This window comes from Pinus tabuliformis, chromosome 3_2 (assembly GCF_031772625.1).
Source record: "Pinus tabuliformis cultivar Carrire ecotype Pingquan chromosome 3_2, CPIR1, whole genome shotgun sequence".
In the NCBI taxonomy this organism is placed as follows: Eukaryota; Viridiplantae; Streptophyta; class Pinopsida; order Pinales; family Pinaceae; genus Pinus; species Pinus tabuliformis.
This window is the reverse complement of record NC_142302.1, coordinates 401,644,663-401,669,363: the sequence shown is the minus strand read 5'-3', so window position 1 is coordinate 401,669,363 and position 24,701 is coordinate 401,644,663.

Genomic DNA, 24,701 nt, shown 5'->3' with positions numbered 1-24,701 from the left:
TTCCAATTTCCTTTGGTCATTACTATTTTGATACAAGTCCATCAATTCTTTCCACATAGCATACAAATTTTCCTTTCCATGGAGAATCAAGACAATGTGGTCTTGAACTCCCTCAAGTATTATCTGCCTCGCCTTCGCCACACACTTATTTCATTTGGCCAGATTATGTGCATCCAATGCTCTTGGACTAGGAATGTCTTGATCAATGAATTCCTTCAATCCATTATACTCCAGCACAACCTCCATTCTATCCCTCCAGGCTATATAATTTTGGCTACCTTCAAAGGCATGCTCGAGCCACAAACCGTAGAATGCCATCTAAAGTATGTATTGGAAATTTGAATTTCACCTATAACCCAAAACTCAAAAATTCAAAATATCCTCTAGTATACTGTCTTCAGCTCCGATACCATGTAGAAAATCCTCTAGATTCACAATCTCATGCAATGTACTAAAGCACAAGACAAGAATATAATTTTACTTTCAACTAGTAGAAGCCAATAGATCGATGAAAACAATATGAACAAGAAGAAGACAAATCAATGGAACATAACACAATATGTATTTGGGGAAATCCACTGCTCAAAACCCCTCTATATGTATTACATATATCATAAATATGAGCGAAGATACACAACTTTTTATTACTAGAACAATTCTGCACAAGTATGCTCAATTCTCTCAATGCACAAGCAAGCTCTTGGCCAACACTTAGTCAATTCTACAGCTCTCCAAGCCCCTAATATCTTGCGTAATTCCTAGGGTGAATAACCCATTTTTAAAGGGAATTCATGCTTCCAAAATTGTGTTATCCAAACATGGATCCTTCTCTGATTGCATGTGTGATCTATACAACTCAGTAAATCATACAACTGATAATACAATGTCCCTACACTCTAGTCTCAACCGAGTCTTTCTCAGAATTGACATGCATGAGTTTCTGATGAGGGAATCTTCAGTTAACGAGAGTGACACTCGTGGATGCACTAATGCACCAACTAATTGTTAACTCTCTATTAGTTCCTCAAATAGTTTGGAACTAATTTAACTAAACATAACTTAGTAAACTAATTTATCTAATTACAACTCACAATTAAACTTTTCCTGGACCCTTAAAACTTAGGGAGAAAATATACTTGACTTCAACAAGACTTCAAACTCAAAATTCCTAAGCTAGTTAAGTTAATTAAACTTAATTAACTATTTACAAGTTGTTATGAGAATAGAATTAGATTTTAATTCACAGTTTAAATTCAAGGACACATTTAAACTGGAACTTCTTGTTGCCATTTCTCAACACGTTCGATGAAAAACATATGATGACATCTATGAGTTCACCAATCAAATGGACATGAGTTATATCTAATTGAATACTCTCTGCATATGTTTTGTCCCATTTTTTGTTGATTTTCTTGGCAATAGATAATGGCATTACGTTCAGTGATGCACCAGAATCAACCAAGAAATTTTGTACATTGAAATTAAATATTTCAAAAGTTAACAGAAAAGGTAGGCAGAGAGTATTTGCATCCATTGTTAAAGAATTAAGTACAGATTCAAGAGAACCAGAATACTTACCAGATCCCTTGTCTGAAGAGGCAACATTACTTGTGATGGTCTACCCAAGTGCCCATAAAAGGATATCATGTTGGCTCGTGATATTTGTCAACTCAAACATTGAAATATTCACACAAGCCCTTTTCATATCTTCAACTATGTTGTGGTCCACAATGGGAAGAATGGCTGAATTTTCTGGGAATGTAACTTGGTCTACGACTTTCAGAGTCATGGTTTTGTCCTTACTGCACGCGAAAGCACTATTCGTTGGGACTGCTTTCCCAAAATTTCTTTGAGTGTACTGCGCTCAGTTGACTGGAGAAATGATTCTCCTTAACAAGTTTTCTTTAAATTTATTCTTTGGAAAACGATAGTAGTGGCTGGCCCTTGGCTTCTCATGTTGTACCATTTAGTCTGCTTCTAGGTCGAACTATCACTCGGAGGCTGCTTATCGACAGTACTCTTTTGGGTTGTGATTAAAAATTTGAACATGTTTACTACATGCCTGACACTTGGAGTTTCGTCAGCTACAACAACTTCTTCTTTTTCTTTTGCAGGCTCAGTCTACTCCTTAGCCATAACCACATCAACAATATGCGTAACAAGCATTCTCATGGCTTGATTCCATTATGGGCACATTGTCTATGAATGATATTATTGATGACATGAACAATATTGATATGTGCCCAATTTTTCAATATTCAATATAACATTAGAGATCTACGTAGACTTTACTGGTTGGTTACTGCTACTACTAGAAGTTGTAATCCTTCTAAATAGGTTGAATCTGGGATGCTTACTACTCACAATGTGCTTGCTTGACCTCTGTTTGAGCTCTCCCATCTCATTTGACAAAGTCTTGAAAAGATGGGTCAAGATTTCAAGATCATATGGTTCTTTCTCTTTGGCCTTGCTCACAGAGGCCCGAGACCTCTTACTCATGTCTTTGGATTCTTTTGTTTTTTCATCATATGAGATGACTCTGATTGCATGCAACACCTTCTCAACAACGATAGCCTCTTAATAATTTTCCATTAGTGTTTGTTTCGTAGTTTGCTTTACAAACTGTGCAATGCTTGCTGGCAAGGCAGAAGTGTAGTAATCTATTGTGATGGAGTCATGTGGGTTCATGTTTTCTAGAAATTTGTTCAAGATGCAATTGAACCTCTGATTAAAACCTTCACTTTCTCCTTTTTCTCCATCTTAAATTACCTATCTCTTTCAATAACATGGTGGGGGTCTTATGATCAATAAAATTTTAAAGGAAGATCTTCTTAAAACCCCTCTAATTCTTGATGGAGTTCAAAGGAAGGCTATATATGGGATTTCATGTTCATTCTTAGGCTGAGAACAGTCACCAAATTTAGAAGCACGAGTAGGGGAGGTGCAATGAACGTTTATACCTTGATCAGAAGATGAGATGTTGGGGTCAGTGGGGTTATCAGCCATAAAACGCTAACTTCCCTCCTTCTAGTGCTAGAAATGTTGAAGGTGCTGGACTCGCCAACATTTAGGGGATCTCTCATATATGAAGTCCCAATTAGACCTCACACCATTTTTGTAGGAGTCCCATTTGGCATAAAGGCTTGGTATCCTATTTATTAATGATTTTCCTTGGCTCTAACTATCAGCAAGAGAGAGGGATGCAATGGTATCTTCGAAAAGAAAGAAGGTGTTCCTGGTGAGTGTTGAGTTGCAACTGTGTCAAGGGTCTTCTACTGAAGAGGGGGGTAGAAAAGTAGGCCTCTAAGTGAGAGGTAACAATACCACCCAAGAAGAGACACACAAGAACCATAGGGGTCCACCTAACATCTAGTGGAATAGTCCACAATGGATGTGATGGTTGTTACAACCAACAAATAAATAAAGATTTGTCTAATATCCCACGGAATAGTTCACAAGGAAGGGACATCAATAAAAACCATTACAAGACATTCTCAATAAGATAAGTACTAAAATAATCTAAATAGTTCAACTATCTTAGCACATGTGAAAGCAAACAAGAAATAAAAACATCCGCAAAATAGTCTTAAAAACATTCATAGTCCATGCATAAATAACAAGTTAGTCTTGAAGGCTTATATTATTAAGTAAAAGTTCCAACACACATGTTTACAATGCACATCACTAGCTCCAATAGTGGATCATTGGAGCCACTCCTTACTCCTAGAACGAACTAGCTTATCTCTCTATCCTTGTGGGAGGAGCCAAGGTGAAAAGTCCTTTTCTAATATAATGAGGGAGTATATATAACCAAGGGTGACTCTTTAACTACCCTCGTGACTATTTGACTTCCTATGACTTTTCAAATTACATGAATCTTTACATTCCATGTGTGTCCTTTGGGCTTCCACTTTATAATACATCTGAATACAATATATATGATCCACAATAGTGATGTGGAATTTAACCACTCATGACATGACATGACATGAAACTGATGACACAGACTACTTGATGATGTGGAAATTTCAAGTAATTGTTGTTGTTAAGTGTTGGATGTATTCTTGAAGGTTCTTTCTCTTCACCTCTGCATGGCTTGGAGATGCAAAATCTTCAATGATCTTCAATTTTGGATAGTGGTCGCAAACTTGTGTCCCTTCGATTTCTCTTGATTGATCAATTTGTTAGTTCAGATACAAGAGAGTCTTTAGGAATGCTTCCCTCCTTCTTCTCCTTCTCCATCATATTTCCATCACATGATAGGGTACCTATTCCTGCAATTCACTCATGATGAGATGGCCTCAATCCGAAAACCCCATAGTCTAAGATGATGCATTCTAATCCACCAACTGAGCTTGGAAGAAGTGACAAGAAGGGAAGAGGGACTTAATGACAATGCATTACGCAGTTCCAATAGCGAGGGGAAACGTTTGATCTCTAAGACTGCATAGTGTGCAGCTCAGGGAGGGTTGAAGGACAAGACTGCGCAATTTCTAGAGCTAGTGGGGTCAGGCTAAGGGAATGGACACTGGGAGAGCCAACTATGTAGTTTTGGGAGTCAAGGGAGGTTGGGATTCTGTACAACTGCACATTTCAAGTACTCAGGGGATGAGGTTTAGGCTTGAGGATATGAAGTGTGCAATTAAAGAAATATTGGAGGAAAAGACTGTGCAATTCTGGAGGTCAAGGCCGAGACTTGGGCATAGGAACTACACAGTGCCAAGTAGCAAGGGCATAGCTAGAGGTCTGAGACTGTGTAGTGCACAGTTCAGAAGGGGTCTGGTGAAGCTAAGTTGCTCAGTCTGGATTTTTTTTTGAAAATGACTAAGTGTGGGATAAGTGATGAACCGTGATGAACCTTGGCTATGATCACACACTTAGCATACTTTGTCGACACGACAACATAGATCATATGAAAACATGAACAAATAATTTCCGTTCGTGTGACTTCTTTGATACAAGATACGATAAGCGTGACACTTAAGATAGACTTTGGGACTACCGTGATGACATTTGTGTGATAGTGCTTAGGACTTTGTGTGTGGGTGCAACAAATGTTTACATAATTACAAAAACTGATATACATAAAGATAGACCATTGACACCATCAAAATAGGCTTGCAAACATTGCATGACTGCCAAACATGCCAAAGGACGACAGGTAACCCAACATGCAAAACAAAACAAAGCACTATAGGAAATCTCATGTGATAAGCTTCAATTTTTGCGATAAAAGTGTATAATACAAAGGAAGGCTTTAAAATTGAGTGTAAGCCAAAAATTTTTGTGGGAGTTGTATTAGCTACAACACTTGGCTTGGTATGTGTGATTCCGATGAAGAGAATGGTAGGGACTATATCTTTAACTCAAGTTAAGTGAAGAAGTTTCGAAAATCAATGAAATGAACAATACTTTCAGAAGAGTTAGACCTGTTTTGCATGAGACAAGATCCATATGGAGAGCTGGAGTTATACAAATGTGTCGCTAGTCTTGTAGTGGCTACAACTACCCTCCAAATTTTTGCATATGATATGAATTTAGATCCTTCCTTCCTATCCACAGGAGCGTATCTTGCATTGATTTAGGTATTCATGCTTCGATTGATACTTATCCTTTTCATTTTTTCTTCTGTTTTCTTTCTTCCACACCTTATTGATCTTTTTGACTCACAATATAATCTCCTAACTTGGTCTTACAACAATTCTGGGCTTGCCTCCAGAAACTTCACAATCCTTGAGGGCAAGCAGCCTTATTAATTGCAATTTCGCAGTTCAGACTAGAAGCCATCCTTGATCTCAAAAAATACGCAATCATGGAAGGCAAGCCAACACTAAGCCTAGAAACTGTGTAATACCTCATTGAGATCAGAAACTGTGCAGTGCACTGAGCCAAAAATTTGCCCAGTTCCGCATAATTGCGCAATATTTCATGGCAGTGTGGATGAAAAGTTTCCTCGGAAAAAAGAAAAGAAAAGCAAACAAGCTAAACATTAAAAATAATTCCTAAAAATTAGGGATCCATTATTAGTATCCTGAATGAGGCACACTCACTATTCTTATAAAATTCTGCCATTTATCACTTTTTCCTTGATTTTAGGCATGCACGTCATAAACCCTAATTCACTCAAATCTATTTAATCAATGTCTATAGAGATCATTTGTACATTTGATATTGGAGCTCTTGTATTCCCAAGGAGAGAAAGGAACCTTCGGTGCAGTCATTGTCGCTTTCTGATCCAGGTGGATATTGGTGGCCACCTGCCAGGTCCACCTGGACCCCCACCATTGTCTTTCTCAGCATTTTCAGTTTCCTTAATTGTAGCACAGTTTACTATTTTCAGCAGTTTTTTCGGGTCCTGAACTTCCGGAGCCGTTTTGAGGCCCTAAACGACGTTTTTTTTGGAATTCTGGGGCGACCGAGCCCTAATGTTGCCCCCCAAAGTGGTAGTACTCGGATAGATCTTTCTAACGAGCTATCGTACGCGTCAAACGGAGATCGTATGCCAAAGTTACGACCCCGGGAAATTGATGTACCAATTTACCCAAACGGGGCCCACAATTTGGCGTTTCATCTTCTAGGGTTAGGTTTCGGTATGTGAAGGGTTTTCCATTGTTTCTCAACAATAAATAGGCCTTCGAGCCTCATTGTAATACAGTTCGGAACAGTTCAGAGGCATGTAACCGCCACATCTCTTCTCAGAGATAAGCTACCATCGCCCTAGCTGGTTTCTTTCCATTTCTGTTTGTAAGCATATTTCAATATTTTACAGTAATGAAATGAAGTATTATTTCCGCTGCATCTCTATTTTTATGGTTATCGCATCTCTGTATTTATGGTTATCTCTGTAATTTGTTGCGTTCCTGTTTAAAATCCGGATCAGTGGTATCAGAGCGGTCTGCTTTTTCTCTATTTTTCTTTGCATGTCCCCAACGAGGTCGGGATATAAGGAGTTAGGGCTTGAACTGGTCGAACCTTTGCAAGACCGGCCTCGAAAATCCCAACGGCCTCCCATGGCGGATGAGAAGAAAGACGAGGGGGCATGAGATCCTATCAAAATCTTGCTCGAAGAAGCCCTCGAGCGACAACGGAACGCGATGATGGATAGCTTTGCGCAGATCCTTCAGCGACTACCCAGAGGCGACGCATCGGCTTCCAACAGCGACTCTGGAAATGCCACACCCTTCAAGGTACAAGTTAATTTTGAAATCCCCATATTCGAGGGTCAAATAGACGCAGATGCCGTAGATAAATGGTTAAATCTGCTAGATGGGTATTTTTCTGTTCATGAATTTTCAAGTCGGGAAAAGATTGTTTTTGCTCTTCTCAAAGCAGCCCCCCACGTCAAGGACTGGTGGGAAACCTACTGCGAGCAGAAGGATGAAAATACAGGCTCACTATTTTCAGCCGCACCCACTTGGAATGACTTCCGGGATGCCATCAAAGAGCAGTACTACCCTGTCGGAAGCTATGAGGACAAATACATCAAATGGACCACACTGCGACAGGGACGAGACCAAGATGTGCCGGAGTTCACAAACATTTTTCATACCCTTCGCACACAGTTGGGTATCAAAGATTCTGAGCTGCATCTGGTACTCAAATATCGCGGCTGCCTGCACAAATACATCCAAAAAGAGATGGTGTTCTTGAACATCTCCTCACTCGGCACAGCATACCGATACGCTGTCAAAATCGAGCAAAAGTTCAAACAGAAGAAGCGAGACTTTGGATCTACAAATCCGAAGCCCAAAGGACAAAGCCAAGGCGGGGTGACCCAAGATAACCCGTCAAAGCCACAAGAAAAGAACAACACCACGAAACCGAAGAAGGACACAGGAAAGTGGTGTGAGTTCCACAAGAGTCCCACTCATAACACAAGTGAGTGTCGGACCAAGCAGTCGTTGGTGGCCGAGTTCAAGGCTTCCGAATCAGATGCATATTCTGACCCTGAGCCAGAACCCGACAAGGGGAATGGCAAAGGGAAGCAGATCATTGATGTGGATCCCAGCGCCACTGTTGCCACTGCCAAGATCAAGAAAAATGAGCCCGAAGATCCAGAGGAGGGGGAGCGTCTTTTCCACTCACAGATGTGGGTGAAGGGTTCACCGCTGCAATTCATTGTCGACAGTGGTAGCCAAAAGAACCTGGTTTCAGCAGAGGTCGTGAAGTGGTTGGGCCTACCGACTGCACCACACCCACAGCCATACAGTATCGGGTGGCTTCATGAAGGACGAGATCTGAAAGTTCGCCAGCAGTGCCGCCTTCCCTACAGCATCAAACCCTTCACAGACGAGGTATTGTGTGATGTTACACCTCTGGATGTTTGTGATGTACTATTAGGCCAACCATACTTATGGAGGCGACATGCTGTGTATGAGTCAAGGCCTCGTGCTATCATTATTTCTTTGAATAATTCATTATACAGGATACCAGAGGTAGCCCCACCTACTGCCACATCCTTGATCACTACCAAGAAAGGCAGCAAGCTCATATCACAGACCAGGAAATTCATCTGTCTGGTTCACTCCCAAAATAAGGGGAAGATCGTTGCTACATCCATGACCCCTGCAAAGGGTTCCTCCACGCAGCAGCAGCAGAAAAGGGATACGGTCATGACAGAACACAGGAACAACTTCTCCTCACCCAAAGGGGTACCACACAAGTTTCAGGTGGGCAACAATGTCTGGTGGCATCGACAGAAAGAACGCCTTACCAGAACCCATCAGAAGCTCAGACCACACCGACATGGTCCTTACAGCAGTACCAAGGCTATGGGGAACAATGCTTTGGAGCACATCATTCCTCCATTCCTTCGCCTGCACCAAATGTTCAATGTGGACCATCGTCGACCATGCTTCCCACCATCACTGGACACATCAGAGATTGCAGGACAAGTTCAGCAGATGGAGGAACTCAACGCAATGGGGACCATTGCTTCCTAAGGGGGGAGGAATGATCCAGGTGGATATTGGTGGCCACCTGCCAGGTCCACCTGGACCCCCACCATTGTCTTTCTCAGCATTTTCAGTTTCCTTAATTGTAGCACAGTTTACTATTTTTAGCAGTTTTTTCGGGTCCTGAACTTCCGGAGCCGTTTTGAGGCCCTAAACGACGTTTTTTTGGAATTCTGGGGCGACCGAGCCCTAATGTTGCCCCCCAAAGTGGTAGTACTCGGATAGATCTTTCTAACGAGCTATCGTACGCGTCAAACGGAGATCGTATGCCAAAGTTACGACCCCGGGAAATTGATGTACCAATTTACCCAAACGGGGCCCACAATTTGGCGTTTCATCTTCTAGGGTTAGGTTTCGGTATGTGAAGGGTTTTCCATTGTTTCTCAACAATAAATAGGCCTTCGAGCCTCATTGTAATACAGTTCGGAACAGTTCAGAGGCATGTAGCCGCCACATCTCTTCTCAGAGATAAGCTACCATCGCCCTAGCTGGTTTCTTTCCATTTCTGTTTGTAAGCATATTTCAATATTTTACAGTAATGAAATGAAGTATTATTTCCGCTGCATCTCTATTTTTATGGTTATCGCATCTCTGTATTTATGGTTATCTCTGTAATTTGTTGTGTTCCTGTTTAAAATCCGGATCACTTTCTCGAGTGAGTTTCGCTTTTATAATCTTTTGCGGCTTTTTCTGTCATTTTTTTTTGTTTCACTTGTGTGAGTGTTGTTTTTCTTATTTCTCTTTATAGTTACTAGAGTTTAAACTTGTTTTATCTTGTATAAGTGTTGTTCTAAGTTGTCATTTTCCTTTCACAAGTGTTGCATAGGTTTTCTTGTTTTTACAACGATGGTCGCTGTTGTGGCGACTCTCCTCACTTATTTGATTTTCCTTATGTTTGTTCAATTTCTGCACTTGATCTACATTGATTCATTCATACTTAGTCAAATATTCATCCAAGATCAAATCATCACTTAGTTCTTCTCATTTTCCACACTTCCACTAGGAAGATCTGCACTTTCCTTAGCTATATTTTTCCTTGTTGAGTTGGGCGCTGTGCAATCCTAAGGCTCAAGCTGAGAGATTGGCCTCTAGAACTGTGCAGTACGTAGTACAAACTGTCCCACCTATGCATTGTGTAGTTCCAGTGCTCATCCTTTCACCTTGGCCATTGAGATTGCGCAATTCGTAGTCTCTACCCAGCTTGAATTGTGCATTGCATAGTCTCAAGCCTCAGGCTGCACCCTTGGCTACTAGGACTAGACAATGTGCAGTTCCCACAACCATTCTCCCTTGCTTTTTGTTGAAAAATAGAAAATCCCTGTCATTGGTTGCCCAATTTACTGCTTGATCATCCTTTGAAGTTATATCTGCAAAAGGCTAATGTTTTCTTTCCATGAGTGTATTTTTGTCCCACAGGTACCACACCTGTAAAGCACTTCTCTCCAACAACCATTGTTACTATGGCACCACAGAGAGATGCTTCAAAAGAGAACACTGGAAGAAGTACTGGGGAAGCAGTTGAGAAAACACTAGTAGACTCGCCAGGATATGAAGACACTCAATTATTTATAGAAAAGGAGTCAACACTAACATGGTATCAAGTTAATGAAGCTCTTTCAACAAAGAGCATTAAGGTAGATCTAGAGGATGGACAGGTTTATCTCAGTATCTGAAAGTCAGGGCTACACAGGGTTGCATGCATATATCTAACCTTACCATGTGTAGATGTCATCAACTATATTGTTTCACACATTAATGAGAAGACCATGACATTGAGCAATGCCAGTGGACAAAATCTTGCTACCTTTCTAGCAGAAGATTATCAACACATGTATCAATTTCCCAAGCGAGTGAGGCTCATGGAATCATTTTTCTATGCCATCAAAAACTATGTGAACACAAGAGATATTGTTAAAATCTGGGTGAAACAACCATCTATTTTTCTACAGACACCCACCCATTCATATAATACAAAGTCCCTCAAGAATGCCTACCAACTGTTGGATATCTTAGTTTGTAGGATCCATGGTCAGTGGAGCATGAAAACCTTTCCTAAAGGGTGGGAAGTCTTATTGAACTAGGTTTTGAGTGAGGGAAAGCCATTTAACTAGTCAGATCTATTGGCTAGACAGTTGAGAGCCCATGAAGCACAGGCCTAGAGTCCTCCCAAGGGTGAGCAAGAAAGGTTTTATATGTCTGCAAATTTATTGGATGCAATTTGTGAACAAAATCATTCTCCTAGCATGAACTGCACATGGACACTACAAGAAACTACTGTGCATATATTGCAAAATGATTTTGGATTGCAGTCATATGGGAGTAATGAAACAACTAATTAACCATTTCATCATCTCACTTTACAAGCTCATATTTGAAGAAGAACCACCTTGCATGTCACGAGGAGAAATGGAGGCAATAACGGAGATGACAAATTGGCTTGCCTCTTTGGGTGGCACCTTCCTTAGAGTGTTTTGCAGAGAGAAGCCACCACGTGTTTTGCCAAGGTATGCCATTGATAAGCTTATCATGCAAGAAGCGTCATATCATCTCACCACAAGGTTGTCAACAACTTTGCACAAGAAGAAGAAATCACCACGGCCCACACTTCCTTTGCAAATTGGATTATATGAGATAAAGAACTTGTAAGTCACATATACTAAGGGAAAAGAGATAGTGAAGTTTTCAGTCGGTACTTGATAATTTAATCCTTATGATTCTCATGGTATTTTCAAAGATCACAGTGCGAGAATTAACTTTCAGTGACTAAGTGAGGCATTTCATTGGCAAGAGGAGGATCCATGGAGGAATTTTTACAATTCCTCCATACCCCATGACCTGGTCATTTTAGGAACTTCACAAGTTACTCCGTAGAGGGTGGAAACTCAAAATCATCAACAGTTGAAGGCATCAATCCCTTGCAGGATAAGGGAAAGAGAAACATTTCCGAGAGTCCAGGGGGTGAACAAATATGCAATATTAAAGTGGATCTGATTCTTGTGAAAGCAGCTTTAGTAGCATAAGAAAAGGGGAAGTAGAGGGTACATAGAGAAAAGTAGAGAAAGAGAGAAAAGAAGATCTTGTAGGAATAAGAACTGAGATTGAAGCAAGTAGACCAAGAACTAAAGGAAGAATGAGAATTGAGGAGGAAAGAACAAGAAGAGAAGTATAAGTAGGAAGAAGAAGAAAGGTAAGGCACCATAGCAAAATAAACAACTTCAATATAGGTTCAAGAGTAGGAACATAACCAACTAGTAGCTAAGGAGGAGGGTGAATAGATGCAGGATCAGGAGCTTGCTTAGAAAATTGAGCACTTGATTGAAGTTATAAACATGGAGATGGAATAGTAGCCACATAATGAAGATGTCGACCTGATGCGGAGCACACCACAAGTCACCGTTTAGTCTCCACCGCCTCCAGCAACAGTGTTAGCTCCAAGGGAAGAACAAGATGTTTTTCCTATTGATGATGATTTGGTAATGGACATGTATAATATGTTATTTGATGATACTACAAGAAAAAAGGTCATTGGTGAGGGTCATGCTTGTGACGGACCTTTAAAGTCCATTACCAATGTCGCATATGGTGACGATATTTAAAAAAGCATTGTTGTAAGTGTATATAGTGATGGTCCTTTACGGTTTGTCGCCAAAGCCATTTTCAATGACACTTTTGGTGAGGGTCGTTAATTTCCCATCACTAATTCTCTCTTTGGTGACACTTTTGGTGAGGGTCATTAAAGGCCCATCACTAATTCTCTCTTTGGTGACACTTCTAGTGATGATCTTTTATTGACCGTCACCAATGATCTTTTTGGTTACTTTTGGTGATGGTCAATAAATGTTTGTCATCATTTATCATTCCAATGAGTTTTTGATGACGCTTCATGCCTATGACGAACCTTTAAGGTCCATCGCCAATGTTTCATATGGTGACGGTCTTTAAAAAATCATTGTTGTAAGTGTATATAGTGATGGTCCTTTAAGGTTTGTCACCAAAGCCATTTTCAATGACACTTTTGGTGAGGGTCATTAATTTCCCATCACTAATTCTCTCTTTGGTGACACTTTTGGTGAGGGTCGTTAAAGGCCATCACTAATTCTCTCTTTGGTGAAACTTCGAGTGACGATCTTTTATTGACCCTCACCAATGCTCTTTTTGGTTACTTTTGGTGATAGTAAAAAAAATGTTCGTCATCATTGATCATTCCAACGAGTTTTTTATGATGCTATGTACCTGTTACTATATTTTTTGTCAAAATATAATGATTTAAGACCATTGTTGTGGAGTATTTTTTATTATGTTTCTAAGGTCATAGTGGTTATAATAGCTAGTCAATTTGTTAAGAAGTAATTAGTGTGTGTCATTTCCCTCAATTCATAAGAATACAATATTCCTATGAGTCAACACATGATTCATCTCTATTAGGTTTATTATCAAGCAAATTTCCTTTAAATAAAGTTCCACTAGTGTGTGTAGGAACTATATTATTTAATACATAATCAAGTTATATCAATTCTATTAATGAGGGAGACCTAGCACTCCTCAACACTCATGGCACACCTTAACATGCTTTGGAGCAATACACTAACATTCCTTGGCACCTCGCATGTCTTGGAACATCTTTGTACTTGGAACATCTTTGTACCTAGAACATCTTGCCATCAGTAGGATGCCAAAGCACATGTTGGCATGCCATAGCATAGCATGGCACTCCCCTATCATGTGTTGGCATTCCCTCTAGTCCCTAGCATGCCCTGGAACTCCTTAGCATAATATTGCATTGACAAAAATTAGCACTTGGCACACATTGGCACTTGTCATGTATTGGAACGTGTTATTAGTGTGCCTAGCATGCCCCTTTTGAAAGAGATAAAGTACCGACTTATTAACCCTCTTATGTGTTCATTTCCTTTCATTTTAGCTTGGTTATTCCTTTTGTTGCCTTGAAACTCCTTGACGCATATTGGCATACTCTGGAACCCTGCACATCCTAGCATGTCTTAGCACCAGGAATGCCTTGGCACTATTTGGCACATGTTAGCATGCCCCGGCACACTCTAGCACTTCTGGACATTCCCTGATATTCCCTAGGAGGCCTTACCCATTCTTAGCATACCATGTCACTCCCTCCTTGGCATGAAAACTAGTACTGATTAACACTCCCCAACACACCCTCATATTCATTCACTTCCATGCATTTTGACCTAATGCTCCCTTGTGTTGTCCTAGTACTCCCTAACACTCCTCAACATGCATTGGCACTCTCTAGCACACCTTAACACTCATAAGTGAAGAATGAAACTTGTAACCAATGGTACCAGACTCGGAATAGACAATAAATCGGCGAGGTAAAAGAGCTAAGAGTTTTAATCAGATTGGGGAAGAATCAAAAAAAAAATTAGGAAAAAATCAGTGAGTTCAATAAATAAAAATATACACATATATTGAATTTAAAAAATATTTTGCATTGATATTCAGTAAAGCCATGTCCAAACAATTCATAATATCAATATATGTCCAAAATATCATGAATGAATAAGCATCTCATATATGTTATGAGTCCAAACATGATCCAAAGTACTGAGTCATGACTCCTAACTAGTGGCTACATTGAACTAGAAGCAATTGCTTCTAAAAGTTTACAAACAACTGCATACTAATTAGAAAAAATTAGTAACTAAGAATCTAAGACTCTTAAGAGTGATAAATAGAAGCGATCCCTCCCACTCCTCTACTTGCTTGACTCTCAAAGTTCTTCAAGTCATGTAGGCTTAAAAGAGGAGCCTCCTCTAATTGGACCCAATCTACTGCATTTGTAGTTTGCAAGTCTATCTCTTCAAGGTCTATTGGTGAATGATCCAAACCTATCATTATCATGAGACATTGAAATGTGAATTTAAGTTTGACTTTGAATATTAAAGTTTAAAGTTTAAATTCCAAATCAGATTATGAAACCTTCAAATTCAAGCTCTTACCTAGTATTTTCTTGTTGCGAAGTTGCAGATTGTAATGGAAAAATACAAAGTCATTTAAGCGCCTTCGTGTCAATTGGTTGCGCTTATTAGAATGTATTTTCTCAAACATGCTCTAGTTGCACTCACAACCTGAAGCACTGCATGTTTGGTTTAAGATTCAAATGGAAAATCTCTTCAAATCCAGCGTATCACTACAAAAGTTTTGCCACCAAATACCTAGAAAGTGGCAAGGGTTCGTGAGTAGTCGTACTAAATACTAAATAGTAAAAAATTAAAAAGACAACAAAAGTTAATAAAACATTTAACATACAAAATAAAGTTTAAACAAATTTAATGAACTGATAACGCCTTGAAGCCTCAAAGGCTACCTGGAAACACCTTAGACCTTTCTCTTATAACACTGGTATAGGAAAATAGTTTAGGTGGTGCTCTATAATCCTATAGTTGGGAAAAGACACGATTTTGTAATTCTGGATCAGGGAAGCACCTTTCCGTGCATGTCATAAGTCCTTTGTGAACCTCCCCATACTCATTAAATTTTCTCTTATCATAAAAATACTACGGGTTTAAGAATTACCTAGCAACATGTAAGGGGGAATGCAATTTCTTATCCCAATGTGCATCAATAATGTCCCAAAGAGGCATATACTTTGCCCCCTCATCCCCATATCTTCTTTTGATGGCCTCCTTTGCGAGATTCATCACCTCATAAATGTAACCCATAGCGGGTTTGTCACTATCAACCATCCTGAAAGTTCAAGCTTTCAAATTTAAATTAATATGAAACATTGAAAATAAAAAGAAGCTTGAAATGAAATTTAAAACATGAAAAAGTTAAAAGACTTGAAGTACCTGAGAACTCTAACAAGGGACTCCATCACAGCAATAATATCTTCAACATATTTCTAGAAACCATCATTAAACACAAGTGCAACAACTTCAATGACTTCAAGGGTCTTGGAATGTTTAGATGCCATCCACTCAGGTCCCAAGGAAATCCTCTTCAGATTTATCTTTTACCCAACCACAAATTACAAAGATATGAAATTTGTTGCAAATCTAGTCACTGCAAGTCAAACAATTTCTTTACCTTCAGTGTATTTTCTCATGGTGTTTAGGACAATAATGTGGTTGTATAGGTATTTGGTTATGGATTTTTCCTTCTCCACAACCTCATGTATCCAATGAATCTTACCAATTTCCTCAAGCATTAAATCTATACAATGGGCAACACAATAGGTCCAAAAAATAGTGGGGTGCCTAATCTCAAAAAGTCTACCAACAACCATATAATTAGTTGCATTGTTGGTGACAATTTGTACAACATGTTCTTCTCCCACTTCTTGAACAACTTCCTCCATCATTTCACAAATAAGTTGTGCAATCTTAACCTTGTCTGAGGCATCCACTAATTTGAGAAACATTCTACCTACTGGACAAGATACAAGGAGATTTATTAAAGTTCTATTCCTCTGATCTGTCCATCCATCACTCATGATCGTGCACCCTATTTCTACCCATGATGAACAAAACTCAGATAGCACAAGCATGGCATCTTCAACACTTTCTAATAGAAAATTTGTCTTAATTCTCTCTAATGAAGGAGCTTTGAACCCTGGACCTGCAACAACAACTACATCAATCATAACTTGCCAATAATGACTTACAACACAGTGGAAAGGTATGTCAGCATAGTACAAAAAGTTAGCAATGGCCTTCCTTGCTTGACTATGGATATTTTTTTGCCAACCAGTGGTATCCAAGGTAGGTTGGGAACCGGGTTTTGTGCGGGGAGAAAAAAAGTTGTTTATGTTTCCACCTCCAATGTTGAATTCAAGAGGATTCATTTGGCCTTGAGTTTGACTTGGAATTGGAGGTGTGTGTGGGAAACTTGGGAACTGCATTGAGGATTCAACAGAGGGAGATGAAAATGGGGTAGTGGAAGAAAAATTGTCAACTCCAAGTGTTCCTATTTCTTTTTTTTTTCATTTCTTTCTTTGCATTATGCTGACTCAACATATCAATGGCCAAGATTGCTTGGTGTTTGACATTTTCATCAACATTTTTGTAGAGACCTATATCATGGCCAGGTATTTGTGTAAGGTGGTACTTGAATCTATAAATGCCTCCACTACATTTCGCTTTGAAAAATTTACAAAGGAGCTTAGGGTCTCCAAGAATCTTGTCACAATAAGCCCAAGAAAAGTCCTTCTCCCTTAGCATTGTTGTTGTTTTTGATTTGTGTTTAAGTTGCATCTTTTGTTTAGATTTGGAGTTGTACCTTCTATTTAATTTGGCTCTTGTAAAATACAATAAAAAATTAAAATTAAAATTTCCATATATAACTTCACAAAAAAGAGGGTTGGTTTTAAAGGATATGAGGTTTTATTAAGGATCAAAGAGGAGTTTGTCCAACAACACACGCACATTTCGACCTAATATATCATTATGAACTTGAAACACAAATATGTATATATGAGGAAATGATACCTAAAGGAAATATTATCAACATATATTGCATTGTAATCTTGAATTTGCAAGTTCGTTTAGCACAAGACAACTAAACCAATACATCAATAACATATTCTAGAAGAACACAAATACCCAACGTTGTGAATGCATGGTTAAAGCCTTTAAAGTTGGCAAGACATCGACCAAGGAAGGAATTCTTGATGACTTGGTCGATGATTGGTATGAAACCATTTCTTTACACATTTTTTAAATCTATTTAAGCCCCATTTATAGCGTTGAAAAGTCATAACCAAAGGAATACACCGAACATTCGATTGCTGAACAATGAAACTTGAAACTTGCCATTGAAAATGACATTGAAACTTCAATATAGTAATATACCTATTATTTAAGCCAAGTGCCAATGTACCTTGATTGTTGAATAGTGAAGCAACTAAGCCTAAAGGTAACACACGCTGAAGGTGACGCGTGACTGCCCTAGGGTCGATATGGAGTATGGATAGAGCAGACATTGGCGACTGCCTGATATGGAGTCTGGACTTAGGCTCACCTTGGAGGTTCCTCGATATTGAGTCTGGACTGTGTAATAGTGAGTAGTGATTGATTACTGAAGGTCTTGATGTATGAGTTTTGGGCCTGAGAAATGAGAAATAAATTTTGGAATGGCTGACATTTAGTTTTTAGCAATGCGGCATACCTAAACTTGAAAAACTCGTGCTCGTCGAGTCAAGGCTCAAAATTGAAAAAATTGGAATCAATCGCAGGAATATGCTTTAATCAGCAAGTCTCAAGTCAAACTTGCATTGACCATGAGTTAAACTTGGTCAATGTGAGTTTGACTTGCAAATATTTAGATCAGTTTGTTTGGAGAGCGAGCAGATTCCAACTCGTGATTAATCGTGATTGATCGGCGAGTCATGTTTCACTGCTTGTAACTAAAATCTAAACTGAAAATGGGAGACCTTACAATTGAAACTAATTGTGAATTTTCTAAACTGAAATTGGCCCATCAACATCGTTTCTATTTGCGGCTGGACGCGTCAATGGAAGAGATTCATTTTAAATCAGGTTCATGGAGAAAATATTTTATGGAAGATGTTTCTTTTATGTCGAGGAAGACATAGTAATATTTTTTGTTAAATTTGAATAACAATAGTATCTACTCTGTATCTCCTGTATCTCATTATTTTTATCTCCTATAACTCATACAGAAAGTGGGGTAATAGTGGACATGTAGCATCAAGCTCCACTCCTTTTAATCCAAAGTTCTGCATGCAAATCTTTGTGTCACTTGCACCACAAAGCCTTTGCTGTAGAGTGTGGAGTTAACACCTACCCCTGCATGACAAAAGCTACACATACCTCTTGACTTGGTTTTTTCACCTTTTGTCCATTCTTTGTTTGGAGTTTGGGACAACAAGCTCCACATACTTTTTTTCCATACCTCTATGTGAGTGTAACTTTGCACATTTTCTTTGCTTCAACCAATATCATTTAATGCATTTGTGAGCTTCTTTCAAGGCATGAATACATGCTTCAATCATGGAAATTAGTAAAGTTTCTAAAGAAAAAAAAACCATGGAGTTATCCTTTTCCATTTCAAATATGTTAGGATTCTATTGAGAGTTTTTTAGAGATAATTATTAATTGGCCCTCTACTTTTCCCTTTTCCTTAATATAAACTGCATCTCTTATTACATTTATAATCAAGAGATTTACATCAAATACCGGATCAAAGGGCCAAGGACTTTTCATAAATGCTTCCTTATCCAGTAGAAGAATAAATGGTCAACATGTCATCTTGGCTCCAGTTTCTTGGGAATTAATAATTGTTTTGAAAAATGACCACTCTTGTTTGAATCTAGAACTATGTTTAAGCTTTGAAAATGGATTTTCCTCCAAATTGATCTTGGAAAGGTGCTTATTAAAGGATTCCCTATATCTCCTCCACTAGAATGAATGGCTTGTATGTTGAAAAGTATAGCAAAGCTCCCTTCTGAAAAGCCTGATCATCCCATTGTCACCTAGAGCTCCTCCTTTTCCCCAAATTGGACCCAAAACAACATTGAGTACTTAATTATGATCCAACCTGAGAAATTTTGATTGACACTGCAACTCAAGAGCTATTAAATTTAAAGTGCGCTAACATGATTCATCATTCTTTCATTGAATAAGTATATTGTTTTTGAATTTGTCATTTGTGCTTGTAGTATGTGGTACTAACCTTGTTTCACCTAAAAGGGTTTTATTCTTGGACTATGACAATGCTAGTAAGATTTAGGCCTTTTGTAGTATTTGTACCCCATGATCATTTTCACAAGATGTATGTCCTATGTGGAAAGAAATAAGAATTTAGTTATTACCTCCTAAACTAAAGCATTGTTTCTTTTATTAGGTTCCATGTAACGTCCTCTATAAATTAAAGATGAATGGGACGTAATATCCTATCCATCCGCATAGATTATAGTCCTCCATAAAGGGGAAAAAACTCCAAAATACCCATTGTTGGGAAATTTTTGGGGAAATTGGGCTTAAAAAACCCAAATTTGGGGTTTGGAGTAAGGTTTACTCAATCACTTAAGAATATGAAACCCCTCTGGAAAATCTATAAATAAAGAAGGATTGAATTCATTTTGGATCACCAAGTGTGGATTAAATTATTTGTTCTTGATCATTAGGTCTGATAGTTTTTTACCCCTTCTATCTCTTGTCAATTTTGGTGGTGAAATATTCCACCCTCGTTGACATTCCCTTATTATCTCGTTGTTTGAGCACAAGGGTCTTTGGCTGGTCAGTAAATTCATTTGGATATTGGTCTCTTGTCTTTTTCTAGGCACAAGATTTTTGTTAAAGGTGAATGAATTTGGAGGATAGTGCATGATAGCTTAGTTCTGTTTGGCATACACCTCTCTTGAAGGAAGCAACAAAGTTTTTGAGTCCTTAATATCTTGTTTTGGGAAAAGCACTTACGTTAGGTAGTGGATTCATTTCTGGGACCTGGAGTAGCGAAACTCTTTGCTTTATTTAGTTTTTGCATGCACAGTTAAAAGGAGCACTTCCCTAGTTATTAATTCTCAACCTTAGCTAAGGAAGCATGTTTGCATATCTCATATCATATTCACTAGTGGCAGGTTTTAATTGTCTTATCTATCCATGCAAGGAAGGTGCATTAGGATTAGGACTTAAGAAAGTTGAGACATTATTGTACATGTTTCCAGATTCATTGTACCTTCTAGACTAAAGGAAAAGTAAATGTTAGTGTTTTAAATTTTTAGTTATTTCTTGTTTCAAAGGGTAATAAATAGTGATGTGATTTGAGTTTCAAATATGCGTACTTGTTGTTAATTTCTTCAATGGCATGTGCTTCCCTATTCAGAACAAGGGGTTTTTCTGCAGTATCTAGCCTCCAAAGCTTCTTCAATGCAAACTAAATATCAAATCATGCCCTCATACTCCAAATCATCTAAGGCATCACCCTAGAGAAGTTCCAAAGTAGACCAATGAGCTTTGACAGGCCGACTCCAACCCCATGTCACTATACAAGTGTTGACATCACTACTACAAAAATTATTCTGAAGTGTTGCATCCTACACCAATTCCTAAGATGGATGCCCAAAGGGGTGTTGGAAATAATACTGAGAGGCGGGGGTGAATTAGTATTATCAAGTCAAATATTCCCTTTTTCAAATTCAGATGATATACGCTACTTCAGTTAATTAAACCTGCGTATATACGCAACTATGTCGAAATAAAACCGCGTATACAATGCAAACTTATAATTTACTTTATCTGTCAGATGTTGATTATTAATTTGTGTATTAGAATCAATTAACCAGTAACCAAGAATAGTAAAAACAGAGCAGAAGACAATCACACACAAGAACACAAGATATAAGGTGGAAACCCAATGTGGGTGAAAACCACCTGCTGCAATTTGTCTCTATCTTTTCTTTAATTAGAAACTTCCTTTTACAATTGTACTAGTGCAGTCCTTTACCAGTACGTAGGCTGCAACCTGCGGAGAGCTACAACCCTCTCTCGTTTTCCAGCTTCTCCTGGAAGGGAGCTACAACCCCCTTAGCTCTTGCACTAGCCAAGATACTAGTACATAGGTGCTGGCCTACAGAAGGCTACAACCTTCTCTTTCTTTCAGGGACCACGTTTCATAAATTTTCAGACTGGATCCACAAATAACATCAATCAAACATCAAGGATTTCTGCATCAACCAATCACCTTTTCACAAATCAAAACTGAATCAACATAAACACATCTCTGACGACTGTACCTAGATCACAGTGACAATAACCGCACACCAAATCTGAACCCAGAACACTGTAGCAATAAACAGAAGCAGCAAGATCACAACTCAAAATATATACGCTACTTTAATAGCCTGAAATCTGCGTGCATACGCTTCTGCGTATGGAACAACCTGCGTATACGCTGTTTTACTTCACTGAGACAGCGTGTATACGCGCCTTCGCTTCACTGAACCTGTGTACATATCTATAAAGGCTAATTTTCTCTTTCAGATATTCAAACACTAATTCACCCAGATTATTAGTTTTATAGATCAAGCAAGCGCCACATATAACAGATCAAAATCATACAAAAATATTATCATTCAAGCTTAAGGATTATGATCCATCAATAGAACTTATCCATCTCTTTGCGCTAAGGTTCCTCCTTCATTCAGATCCAGATTTGCACCATAACCCAATTACCAGTATTCCAGATCTAGCGCTTTATCAGATATTCAATAACAATTCTGATTCACACTTGCCACATGATCTCCTTCCTCTTTTATAGTTTTAGGCCTTCCACAATACCACGGTCCAAAACCATAATAAACCAATACCACGGACCATACTTGGGATCAACACGTCTGACGAGGTACCATGGTCCAAAACCATAGGTTCAAATACCAAGGACTAGCTACCACGGACCAAAGGTAAGTTCTCCAACATATACGCGCTTTTCCTTGCATGAAAGTGCGTGTATACGCACACGCGCCTTTGAAACGTCTAAACCGCGTGTATACGCGTCTTCGTCTAGATGAACCTGCGTATATGTCTTTTCCTTCATTTTGAAAGTCTGAACTGAGATCTGTTACCAAAGAGATTTTCCATCAAGGACAACACATGTGCCATAGCTCCAAACCTGTGCCATAATGCCAACAATCTCCCCCTTTGGACTTGATGGAAACCCAACATCCTCAACGTCATTCTCCCCCTTTGTCATCAAGGGAAAAAGGTTGTGCTCCCCTGAGTACATGCTGAAAATTTGGCCCTGCTGTGCTGACCATGCTCCTCCTGACTGTAGGCAAGATCTGCAAAAGATGTTCTTAAAAAAGAACCATGACTTATACATCATAAAAGACCTTCCTATCACCAAAAGATTCAATACATACATCCATCACCCAACAAGTGGGGATCATCCACCCAACCAAGTGGGGATACATCAGAAATTTACATAAGACAACCAAGTTCATTACATATTCATCCCAGGCATAGTGGGGAAACCAAAATAGGCTGTTACATGACCTTGACACCATAAAAGAGATATCAAAAAAGAGACACATGACATAGAGACGAGATATTTAGAACAAGACTTATGAAAGACACCAATAACTTGATAGCAGCAGCATCTGTCAATCACCATTTAGATCAACAACCAAGATTTCCTTCTGTTCTTCTTCTGCCTTTGTTCCACCTGAAACCAACAACAGTTGTGAACTAGAACCAAAAGCTTCTAAGATAATTCCAACAATGCATTATTAGAAGATTATCTACTCCCCCTGAACCTATGCCGGATGGTCTCTGTCAGACCCATATCAGAATATCTTCAACCAGAGCCTGTCCCTACTGATATCCATCAAACCTCCATATACGCGACTGTCTCTGCACAAATCGGCGTATGTACGTGGATCCTCCTCAGGCAACTCGCGTACACCCATTTTTCTCTGAAACAAACAAGATTTAACAGCAAGATGATGCATCAACTACTCCCAGCTTCTGTCTGAGGTATTCAAATGTCTCCCTGGGCAGTGGTTTGGTGAGAATATCAGCAACTTGTTCCTTAGAAGGAACATACTCCAATTTGACCTTTTGTTCCAACACTTGTTCCCGGAGAAAGTGATACTTGATCGGTATGTGCTTGGTCTTTGAATGCATGACTAGGTTCTTTGAAATGTTGATTGCACTTATATTATCACATAAGATGGAGATAGGTGGTGTACAAGTGATTTGAAAGTCCTGCAAGGTTTGCATCATCCAAAGAAGTTGAGTGCAACAAGATGCAGCAGCCACATATTCCGCTTCAGCTGTAGATAAAGCAATCGTACTCTGCTTCTTGCTGAACCAAGATACTAATCTAGAACCCATAAAGAATGCACCACCACTTGTGCTCTTCCTGTCATCCACTCTTCCAGCCCAATCTGCTCTGTATAAGCATGAAGAGTGAGATATGTATCTTTAGGATACCATAAGCCATAATTTTGAGTTCCTTGAAGATACTTGAAAATTCTCTTCACTGCCTGAAGATGAGTTTCCTTTGGATTTGCCTGAAATCTTCCAACTATTCCCACTGCATGCATGATGTCTGGTCGGGTACCTATCAAATAAAGTAGACTTCCAATCATAGATCTATAGGTTGGTTGATGTACTGTTGCTGATTCATCATTTGCACTGAGACTGCATCCTGTAACCATAGGGGTACATACTGGTTCGAATCTTCCATGCCATACTTCTTCAGAATCTACTTAAGGTACTTGGTTTGAGACAAGAAGATACCACCTTCATTTTGTTGGATTTTCAATCCAATAAAGTATGTCAGTTCTCCAAGCAAAGACATTTCGAATTCTTTCTGCATCACCAAGGCAAAGCTTTGACTCATAGTTTCTTCATTGCTACCAAAGATAATATCATCTACATACACAACAAGTATTAGCAATTTGTCATTTTCAATTTTTATATAAAGATTGCTATCTGCTGATCCTTTTGAAAAACCTTGTTGATGAAGGTATTTGTCCAAACGATAGTACCAAGCCCTTGGAGCCTGTTTAAGACCATAGAGAGCCTTTTTCAGTCTGCATACAAGATTTGGATCATTCCCAAGAATGAAACCATCTAGCTGCTCAATGTATACTTCTTCTTCTAAATCTCCATTCAAAAACGTTGATTTCACGTCCATTTGAAATACTTTGAACTTCTGAAAGCTTGAGAGAGTAAGGAACATTCAGATGGCCTCAAGTCTTGCAATAGGAGCAAAAATTTCTTCAAATTCTATTCCTTCTTGTTG